Genomic DNA, 11,810 nt, shown 5'->3' with positions numbered 1-11,810 from the left:
CCATAACCCCTAACCCTACAGGACTGGGAACAGGCCCTGGATACAGCTGCTAGGTAACTAGAACCATTTATTTATTTATTTTCACCTTTATTTAACCAGGTAGGCTAGTTGAGAACAAGTTCTCATTTGCAACTGCGACCTGGCCAAGATAAAGCATAGCAGTGTGAACAGACAACAACACAGAGTTACACATGGAGTAAACAATAAACAAGTCAATAACATGGTAGGAAAAAGAGAATCTATATACAATGTGTGCAAAAGGCATGAGGTAGGCAATAAATCGAATAATTACAATTTAGCAGATTAACACTGGAGTGATAAATCATCAGATGATCATGTGCAAGAAGAGATACTGGTGTGCAAAAGAGCAGAAAAGTAAATAAATAAAAGCAGTATGGGGGTGAGGTAGGTAAATTGGGTGAGTAGTTTACAGATGGACTATGTACAGCTGCAGCGATCGGTTAGCTGCTCGGATAGCAGATTTTTAAAGTTGTTGAGGGAGATAAAAGTCTCCAACTTCAGAGATTTTTGCAATTCGTTCCAGTCGCAGGCAGCAGAGAACTGGAAGGAAAGGCGTCCAAATGAGGTTTTGGCTTTAGGGATGATCAGTGAGATACACCTGCTGGAGCGCGTGCTACGGGTGGGTGTAGCCATCGTGACCAGTGAACTGAGATAAGGCGGCACTTTACCTACCATAGCCTTGTAGATGACCTGGAGCCAGTGGGTCTGACGACGAACATGTAGCGAGGGCCAGCCGACTAGGGCATACAGGTTGCAGTGGTGGGTCGTATAAGGTGCTTTAGTAACAAAACGGATGGCACTGTGATAAACTGCATCCAGTTTGCTGAGTAGAGTATTGGAAGCTATTTTGTAGATGACATCGCCGAAGTCGAGGATCGGTAGGATAGTCAGTTTTACTAGGGTGAGTTTGGCGGCGTGAGTGAAGGAGGCTTTGTTCCGGAATAGAAAGCCGACTCTAGATTTGATTTTGGATTGGAGATGTTTGATATGAGTCTGGAAGGAGAGTTTGCTGTCTAGCCAGACACCTAGGTACTTATAGATGTCCACATATTCTAGGTCGGAACCGTCCAGGGTGGTGATGCTAGTCGGGCGTGCGGGTGCAGGCAGCGAACGGTTGAAAAGCATGCATTTGGTTTTACTAGCATTTAAGAGCAGTTGGAGGCCACGGAAGGAGTGTTGTATGGCATTGAAGCTCGTTTGGAGGTTAGATAGCACAGTGTCCAGGGAAGGGCCGGAAGTATACAGAATGGTGTCGTCTGCGTAGAGGTGGATCAGGGAATCGCCCGCAGCAAGAGCAACCATAACCCTTAACCCTACAGGACTGGGAGCAGGCCCTGGATACAGCTGCTAGGTAACTAGAACCATAACCCCTAACACTACAGGACTGGGAGCAGGCCCTGGATACAGCTGCTAGGTAACTAGAACCATAACCCCTAACCCTACAGGACTGGGAACAGGCCCTGGATACATCTGCTAGGTAACTAGAACCATAACCCCTAACCCTACAGGACTGGGAGCAGGCCCTGGATACAGCTGCTAGGTAACTAGAACCATAACCCCTAACACTACAGGACTGGGAGCAGGCCCTGGATACAGCTGCTAGGTAACTAGAACCATAACCCCTAACCCTACAGGACTGGGAGCAGGCCCTGGATACAGCTGCTAGGTAACTAGAACCATCACCCCTAACACTACAGGACTGGGAGCAGGCCCTGGATACAGCTGCTAGGTAACTAGAACCATAACCCCTAACCCTACAGGACTGGGAGCAGGCCCTGGATACAGCTGCTAGGTAACTAGAACCATAACCCCTAACCCTACGGGACTGGGAGCAGGCCCTGGATACAGCTGCTAGGTCACTAGAACCATAACCCCTAACCCTACAGGACTGGGAACAGGCCCTGGATACAGCTGCTAGGTAACTAGAACCATTTATTTATTTATTTTCACCTTTATTTAACCAGGTAGGCTAGTTGAGAACAAGTTCTCATTTGCAACTGCGACCTGGCCAAGATAAAGCATAGCAGTGTGAACAGACAACAACACAGAGTTACACATGGAGTAAACAATAAACAAGTCAATAACATGGTAGGAAAAAGAGAATCTATATACAATGTGTGCAAAAGGCATGAGGTAGGCAATAAATCGAATAATTACAATTTAGCAGATTAACACTGGAGTGATAAATCATCAGATGATCATGTGCAAGAAGAGATACTGGTGTGCAAAAGAGCAGAAAAGTAAATAAATAAAAGCAGTATGGGGGTGAGGTAGGTAAATTGGGTGAGTAGTTTACAGATGGACTATGTACAGCTGCAGCGATCGGTTAGCTGCTCGGATAGCAGATTTTTAAAGTTGTTGAGGGAGATAAAAGTCTCCAACTTCAGAGATTTTTGCAATTCGTTCCAGTCGCAGGCAGCAGAGAACTGGAAGGAAAGGCGTCCAAATGAGGTTTTGGCTTTAGGGATGATCAGTGAGATACACCTGCTGGAGCGCGTGCTACGGGTGGGTGTAGCCATCGTGACCAGTGAACTGAGATAAGGCGGCACTTTACCTACCATAGCCTTGTAGATGACCTGGAGCCAGTGGGTCTGACGACGAACATGTAGCGAGGGCCAGCCGACTAGGGCATACAGGTTGCAGTGGTGGGTCGTATAAGGTGCTTTAGTAACAAAACGGATGGCACTGTGATAAACTGCATCCAGTTTGCTGAGTAGAGTATTGGAAGCTATTTTGTAGATGACATCGCCAAAGTCGAGGATCGGTAGGATAGTCAGTTTTACTAGGGTAAGTTTGGCGGCGTGAGTGAAGGAGGCTTTGTTCCGGAATAGAAAGCCGACTCTAGATTTGATTTTGGATTGGAGATGTTTGATATGAGTCTGGAAGGAGAGTTTGCTGTCTAGCCAGACACCTAGGTACTTATAGATGTCCACATATTCTAGGTCGGAACCGTCCAGGGTGGTGATGCTAGTCGGGCGTGCGGGTGCAGGCAGCGAACGGTTGAAAAGCATGCATTTGGTTTTACTAGCATTTAAGAGCAGTTGGAGGCCACGGAAGGAGTGTTGTATGGCATTGAAGCTCGTTTGGAGGTTAGATAGCACAGTGTCCAGGGAAGGGCCGGAAGTATACAGAATGGTGTCGTCTGCGTAGAGGTGGATCAGGGAATCGCCCGCAGCAAGAGCAACCATAACCCTTAACCCTACAGGACTGGGAGCAGGCCCTGGATACAGCTGCTAGGTAACTAGAACCATAACCCCTAACACTACAGGACTGGGAGCAGGCCCTGGATACAGCTGCTAGGTAACTAGAACCATAACCCCTAACCCTACAGGACTGGGAGCAGGCCCTGGATACAGCTGCTAGGTAACTAGAACCATAACCCCTAACCCTACAGGACTGGGAGCAGGCCCTGGATACAGCTGCTAGGTAACTAGAACCATAACCCCTAACACTACAGGACTGGGAGCAGGCCCTGGATACAGCTGCTAGGTAACTAGAACCATAACCCCTAACCCTACAGGACTGGGAACAGGCCTTGGATACAGCTGCTAGGTAACTAGAACCATAACCCCTAACCCTACGGGACTGGGAACAGGCCCTGGATACAGCTGCTAGGTAACTAGAACCATAACCCCTAACCCTACGGGACTGGGAGCAGGCCCTGGATACAGCTGCTAGGTAACTAGAACCATAACCCCTAACCCTACGGGACTGGGAGCAGGCCCTGGATACAGCTGCTAGGTAACTAGAACCATAACCCCTAACCCTACGGGACTGGGAGCAGGCCCTGGATACAGCTGCTAGGTAACTAGAACCATAACCCCTAACCCTACGGGACTGGGAGCAGGCCCTGGATACAGCTGCTAGGTAACTAGAACCATAACCCCTAACCCTACAGAACTGGGAGCAGGCCCTGGATACAGCTGCTAGGTAACTAGAACCATAACCCCTAACCCTACAGGACTGGGAACAGGCCTTGGATACAGCTGCTAGGTAACTAGAACCATAACCCCTAACCCTACAGGACTGGGAACAGGCCCTGGATACAGCTGCTAGGTAACTAGAACCATAACCCCTAACCCTACAGGACTGGCAACAGGCCTTGGATACAGCTGCTAGGTAACTAGAACCATAACCCCTAACCCTACAGGACTGGGAACAGGCCCTGGATACAGCTGCTAGGTAACTAGAACCATAACCCCTAACCCTACAGGACTGAGAGCAGGCCCTGGATACAGCTGCTAGGTAACTAGAACCATAACCCCTAACCCTACGGGACTGGGAACAGGCCCTGGATACAGCTGCTAGGTAACTAGAACCATAACCCCTAACCCTACAGGACTAGGAGCAGGCCCTGGATACAGCTGCTAGGTAACTAGAACCATAACCCCTAACCCTACAGGACTGGGAGCAGGCCCTGGATACAGCTGCTAGGTAACTAGAACCATAACCCTTAACCCTACAGGACTGGGAGCAGGCCCTGGATACAGCTGCTAGGTAACTAGAACCATAACCCCTAACCCTACAGGACTGGGAGCAGGCCCTGGATACAGCTGCTAGGTAACTAGAACCATAACCCCTAACCCTACAGGACTGGGAGCAGGCCCTGGATACAGCTGCTAGGTAACTAGAACCATAACCCCTAACCCTACGGGACTGGGAGCAGGCCCTGGATACAGCTGCTAGGTAACTAGAACCATAACCCCTAACCCTACGGGACTGAGAGCAGGCCCTGGATACAGCTGCTAGGTAACTAGAACCATAACCCCTAACCCTACAGGACTGGGAGCAGGCCCTGGATACAGCTGCTAGGTAACTAGAACCATAACCCCTAACACTACAGGACTGGGAGCAGGCCCTGGATACAGCTGCTAGGTAACTAGAACCATAACCCCTAACCCTACAGGACTGGGAGCAGGCCCTGGATACAGCTGCTAGGTAACTAGAACCATAACCCCTAACCCTACAGGACTGGGAACAAGCCTTGGATACAGCTGCTAGGTAACTAGAACCATAACCCCTAACCCTACGGGACTGGGAGCAGGCCCTGGATACAGCTGCTAGGTAACTAGAACCATAACCCCTAACCCTACGGGACTGGGAGCAGGCCCTGGATACAGCTGCTAGGTAACTAGAACCATAACCCCTAACCCTACAGGACTGGGAGCAGGCCCTGGATACAGCTGCTAGGTAACTAGAACCATAACCCCTAACCCTACAGGACTGGGAGCAGGCCCTGGATACAGCTGCTAGGTAACTAGAACCATAACCCCTAACCCTACAGGACTGGGAGCAGGCCCTGGATACAGCTGCTAGGTAACTAGAACCATAACCCCTAACCCTACAGGACTGGGAACAGGCCTTGGATACAGCTGCTAGGTAACTAGAACCATAACCCCTAACCCTACAGGACTGGGAACAGGCCCTGGATACAGCTGCTAGGTAACTAGAACCATAACCCCTAACCCTACAGGACTGGGAACAGGCCTTGGATACAGCTGCTAGGTAACTAGAACCATAACCCCTAACCCTACAGGACTAGGAGCAGGCCCTGGATACAGCTGCTAGGTAACTAGAACCATAACCCCTAACCCTACAGGACTGGGAGCAGGCCCTGGATACAGCTGCTAGGTAACTAGAACCATAACCCTTAACCCTACAGGACTGGGAGCAGGCCCTGGATACAGCTGCTAGGTAACTAGAACCATAACCCCTAACCCTACAGGACTGGGAGCAGGCCCTGGATACAGCTGCTAGGTAACTAGAACCATAACCCCTAACCCTACAGGACTGGGAGCAGGCCCTGGATACAGCTGCTAGGTAACTAGAACCATAACCCCTAACCCTACGGGACTGGGAACAGGCCCTGGATACAGCTGCTAGGTAACTAGAACCATAACCCCTAACCCTACGGGACTGGGAGCAGGCCCTGGATACAGCTGCTAGGTAACTAGAACCATAACCCCTAACCCTATGGGACTGGGAGCAGGCCCTGGATACAGCTGCTAGGTAACTAGAACCATAACCCCTAACCCTACAGGACTGGGAGCAGGCCCTGGATACAGCTGCTAGGTAACTAGAACCATAACCCCTAACCCTACAGGACTGGCAACAGGCCTTGGATACAGCTGCTAGGTAACTAGAACCATAACCCCTAACCCTACAGGACTGGGAACAGGCCCTGGATACAGCTGCTAGGTAACTAGAACCATAACCCCTAACCCTACAGGACTGGCAACAGGCCTTGGATACAGCTGCTAGGTAACTAGAACCATAACCCCTAACCCTACAGGACTGAGAACAGGCCCTGGATACAGCTGCTAGGTAACTAGAACCATAACCCCTAACCCTACAGGACTGAGAGCAGGCCCTGGATACAGCTGCTAGGTAACTAGAACCATAACCCCTAACCCTACGGGACTGGGAACAGGCCCTGGATACAGCTGCTAGGTAACTAGAACCATAACCCCTAACCCTACAGGACTAGGAGCAGGCCCTGGATACAGCTGCTAGGTAACTAGAACCATAACCCCTAACCCTACAGGACTGGGAGCAGGCCCTGGATACAGCTGCTAGGTAACTAGAACCATAACCCTTAACCCTACAGGACTGGGAGCAGGCCCTGGATACAGCTGCTAGGTAACTAGAACCATAACCCCTAACCCTACAGGACTGGGAGCAGGCCCTGGATACAGCTGCTAGGTAACTAGAACCATAACCCCTAACCCTACAGGACTGGGAGCAGGCCCTGGATACAGCTGCTAGGTAACTAGAACCATAACCCCTAACCCTACGGGACTGGGAGCAGGCCCTGGATACAGCTGCTAGGTAACTAGAACCATAACCCCTAACCCTACGGGACTGAGAGCAGGCCCTGGATACAGCTGCTAGGTAACTAGAACCATAACCCCTAACCCTACAGGACTGGGAGCAGGCCCTGGATACAGCTGCTAGGTAACTAGAACCATAACCCCTAACACTACAGGACTGGGAGCAGGCCCTGGATACAGCTGCTAGGTAACTAGAACCATAACCCCTAACCCTACAGGACTGGGAGCAGGCCCTGGATACAGCTGCTAGGTAACTAGAACCATAACCCCTAACCCTACAGGACTGGGAACAAGCCTTGGATACAGCTGCTAGGTAACTAGAACCATAACCCCTAACCCTACGGGACTGGGAGCAGGCCCTGGATACAGCTGCTAGGTAACTAGAACCATAACCCCTAACCCTATGGGACTGGGAGCAGGCCCTGGATACAGCTGCTAGGTAACTAGAACCATAACCCCTAACCCTACAGGACTGGGAGCAGGCCCTGGATACAGCTGCTAGGTAACTAGAACCATAACCCCTAACCCTACAGGACTGGGAGCAGGCCCTGGATACAGCTGCTAGGTAACTAGAACCATAACCCCTAACCCTACAGGACTGGGAGCAGGCCCTGGATACAGCTGCTAGGTAACTAGAACCATAACCCCTAACCCTACAGGACTGGGAACAGGCCTTGGATACAGCTGCTAGGTAACTAGAACCATAACCCCTAACCCTACAGGACTGGGAACAGGCCCTGGATACAGCTGCTAGGTAACTAGAACCATAACCCCTAACCCTACAGGACTGGGAACAGGCCCTGGATACAGCTGCTAGGTAACTAGAACCATAACCCCTAACCCTACAGGACTAGGAGCAGGCCCTGGATACAGCTGCTAGGTAACTAGAACCATAACCCCTAACCCTACAGGACTGGGAGCAGGCCCTGGATACAGCTGCTAGGTAACTAGAACCATAACCCTTAACCCTACAGGACTGGGAGCAGGCCCTGGATACAGCTGCTAGGTAACTAGAACCATAACCCCTAACCCTACAGGACTGGGAGCAGGCCCTGGATACAGCTGCTAGGTAACTAGAACCATAACCCCTAACCCTACGGGACTGGGAGCAGGCCCTGGATACAGCTGCTAGGTAACTAGAACCATAACCCCTAACCCTACGGGACTGGGAACAGGCCCTGGATACAGCTGCTAGGTAACTAGAACCATAACCCCTAACCCTACGGGACTGGGAGCAGGCCCTGGATACAGCTGCTAGGTAACTAGAACCATAACCCCTAACCCTACGGGACTGGGAGCAGGCCCTGGATACAGCTGCTAGGTAACTAGAACCATAACCCCTAACCCTACGGGACTGGGAGCAGGCCCTGGATACAGCTGCTAGGTAACTAGAACCATAACCCCTAACCCTACGGGACTGGGAGCAGGCCCTGGATACAGCTGCTAGGTAACTAGAACCATAACCCCTAACCCTACAGGACTGGGAGCAGGCCCTGGATACAGCTGCTAGGTAACTAGAACCATAACCCCTAACCCTACAGGACTGGGAACAGGCCCTGGATACAGCTGCTAGGTAACTAGAACCATAACCCCTAACCCTACGGGACTGGGAGCAGGCCCTGGATACAGCTGCTAGGTAACTAGAACCATAACCCCTAACCCTACAGGACTGAGAGCAGGCCCTGGATACAGCTGCTAGGTAACTAGAACCATAACCCCTAACCCTACAGGACTGGGAGCAGGCCCTGGATACAGCTGCTAGGTAACTAGAACCATAACCCCTAACCCTACGGGACTGGGAGCAGGCCCTGAATACAGCTGCTAGGTAACTAGAACCATAACCCCTAACCCTACGGGACTGGGAGCAGGCCCTGGATACAGCTGCTAGGTAACTAGAACCATAACCCCTAACCCTACAGGACTGAGAGCAGGCCCTGGATACAGCTGCTAGGTAACTAGAACCATAACCCCTAACCCTACAGGACTGGGAGCAGGCCCTGGATACAGCTGCTAGGTAACTAGAACCATAACCCCTAACCCTACGGGACTGGGAGCAGGCCCTGGATACAGCTGCTAGGTAACTAGAACCATAACCCCTAACCCTACGGGACTGGGAGCAGGCCCTGGATACAGTTATCCATTTTGCATCTCCAATCCCAAAATTTAATCTAGAACCTTCTTCCTATTTCACAACAAAGCCTCCTTCATTCACTCATGCTGCCAAACACCCTCGTAAAACTAAATAGCCTCCAACACTCTACTCAGCAAATTGGATGTAGTCTAACACAGTGCCATCCGTTTTGTCACTAAAGCCCCATATACTACCCACCACTGCGACCTGTATGCTCTCGTTGGCTGGCACTCGCTACATTTCCATCGCCAAACCCACTGGCTTCAGGTCATCTATAAGTCTTTGCTCGGTAAAGCCCCGCCTTATCTCAGCTCACTGGTCACCCCCAAAGCCAACACCTACTTTGGTCGCCTTTCCTTCCAGTTCTCTGCTGCCAATGACAGGAATGAATTACAAAAGTCAATGAAGCTGGAGACTTATATCTCCCTCACTAACTATAAGCATCAGCTGTCAGAGCAGTTTACCGATCACTGCACCTGTACACAGCCCATCTGTAAATAGCCCACCCAACTTCCTCATCCCCATATTGTTATTTAAAAAGATATATTCTCTTTTGCACCCCAGTATCTCTACTTGCACATCATCACCTGCACATCTATCACTCCAGTGTTAATCTGCTAAATTGTAATTATTTTGCCACTCTGGCTGATTTATTGCCTTTCTACATTTGAACACACTGTTTATAGATTTCACTATTGTGTTATTGACTGTACGTTTGTTTATTCCATGTGTAACTATGTGTTGTTGTATGTGTCGCGCTGCTTTGCTTTATCTTGGCCAGGTCGCAGTTGTAAATGAGATCTTGTTCTCAATTGGCCTACCGGGTTAAATAAAGGTGAAATAAATACATAAGATAATCAGTAAGGAACTAAAGATGTTTAAAAGGAGAAGATGAACAGAAGAGCTGAATTAATAAATTGAATGTTCTTTTAGAAAAGTGTACCCTTTCAGCTGAGGAAGAAAGAGATGTCAATACATCTGGAATAGAACCAGATCAAACTCGTTGAGCTTTATGTACATTGATTTCGCTAAAAGGGCATTTATTAGATGTAAACTGGGTTGAGGAGGGAGAGAGAAACACATGCTTTAAGAGAACATCAACACCTTGTGTAATGAGATCATCTTTAACTGCGTTCTTTCTATGAACATCTGTATACATCTAGTTTAATGGGATTCAATGTGAACGTTTTATAAGACACGGTCATTTTCAAGTTCATATGTGAAGAGGAGTTTTCAATAGTAGAGATGAGACATGTTCTTTCATCTTGCCACTGTGCTTCTACACCTGCATTGCTTGCTGTTTGGGGTTTTAGGCTGGGTTTCTGTACAGCACTTAGAGATATTAACTGATGTAAGAAGGGCTATATAAATAATTTTGATTTGATTTGAAGGTCAAAGCACCTGGACCAGATGGTCTTTCTGTGGAATTTTATTTACACTTTTGGGAACATTTTTACAACAGTTTTATAAAGATATGAATAGAATTATTGTATGATTAATCGTAACACATCTAAAATATATAATATTCACCGTAGTGTACGCCAGGGTTGTCCTGTTTCAGCTCCTCTTAGAAATGCAAGGGAAAGCTCATATTGTAAAATAGCTCCATGGATTGCTTCCTATGGCTTCCACAGGGTGTCAGAAGTCTATGTTCAAAGTTTCAGGCTTGTAACTTCAAAAACGAATAAGAAATAACAGGAAATCCGTGTCATGGCGAAGTTGCGCACCTGCTAAAATCGGTTTCCTATTGGACATACTTCTTTCCCAAATAAATATTATAGTTTGATTACATTTAAGGGTGTATGAGGAGTATATACAAACGTATTTTGACTTGTTGAAACAAAGTTTAGGGGTAGATTTTCAGATTCCTTTCTCTGCAAGTTGAACGAGCGGATTACTTAATAAATTGATGGCGCCAACTAAACAGACTTTTTTTGGATATAAAAAAGGATTTTATCTAACAAAACGACACTACATGTTATCTCTGGGACCGTTTGGATGACAAATCAGAAGAAGATTTTTTAAAAGTAAGTGAATATTTAATCTTTATATGTGAAAGTATGAAACCTGTGCCGGTGGAAAAAATATTTTGATGTGTAGCACCGTTCTCAAACAATCACATGGCATATTTTTGCTGTAATAGCTACTGTAAATTGGACAGTGCAGTTATAATTTAACAAGAATTTAAACTTTCAGCCAATATAAGACACTTATATGTACCTAAATGTTTAACTGTTATAATAACTATTAGAATTTATTTGAAATACACGCCCTCCAGTTTCACCGGAAGTTGTCCCACTAGCGGGACACCGATCCTTAACTCTTCAGCTTCTGGTCTGGAACTTAACTTAAATAAAGGTAAAATATTGTCCCTGTGTGTCACGTTCCTGACCTATTTCTGTTAGTTTGTTATATGTGTTAGTGGGTCAGGACGTGAGTTTGGGTGGGCATTCTATGTTTTCTGTTTCTATGTTGGTTTATGGGTTGCCTGGTATGGCTCTTAATTAGAGGCAGGTGTTTGGCGTTCCTCTAATTAAGAGTCATATTTAGGTAGGTGTTTTCACAGTGTTCGTTGTGGGTGATTGTCTCCTGTGTTTGTGTATGTCGTTGCGCCACACGGGACTGTTTTCGGTTTGTTTGTTCTTCGTTTATTTATGTGTAGGCTATATTCCCTGTTCGTGCATTATTCGTGTTATGTGAGTCCGTCGTCCAGGTCTGTCTACACCGTTTGTTATTTTGTTAGTTTATCCAAGTGTATTTCGTTTCGTGTTTTTCCCGTCTTGTTTAATAAATTATGTCTTCACAATCCGCTGCATTTTGGTTCAATC

The sequence above is a fragment of the Salvelinus fontinalis genome, chromosome 7, assembly GCF_029448725.1.
Source record: "Salvelinus fontinalis isolate EN_2023a chromosome 7, ASM2944872v1, whole genome shotgun sequence".
In the NCBI taxonomy this organism is placed as follows: domain Eukaryota; kingdom Metazoa; phylum Chordata; class Actinopteri; order Salmoniformes; family Salmonidae; genus Salvelinus; species Salvelinus fontinalis.
Note: the sequence above shows the minus strand (reverse complement) of the source record.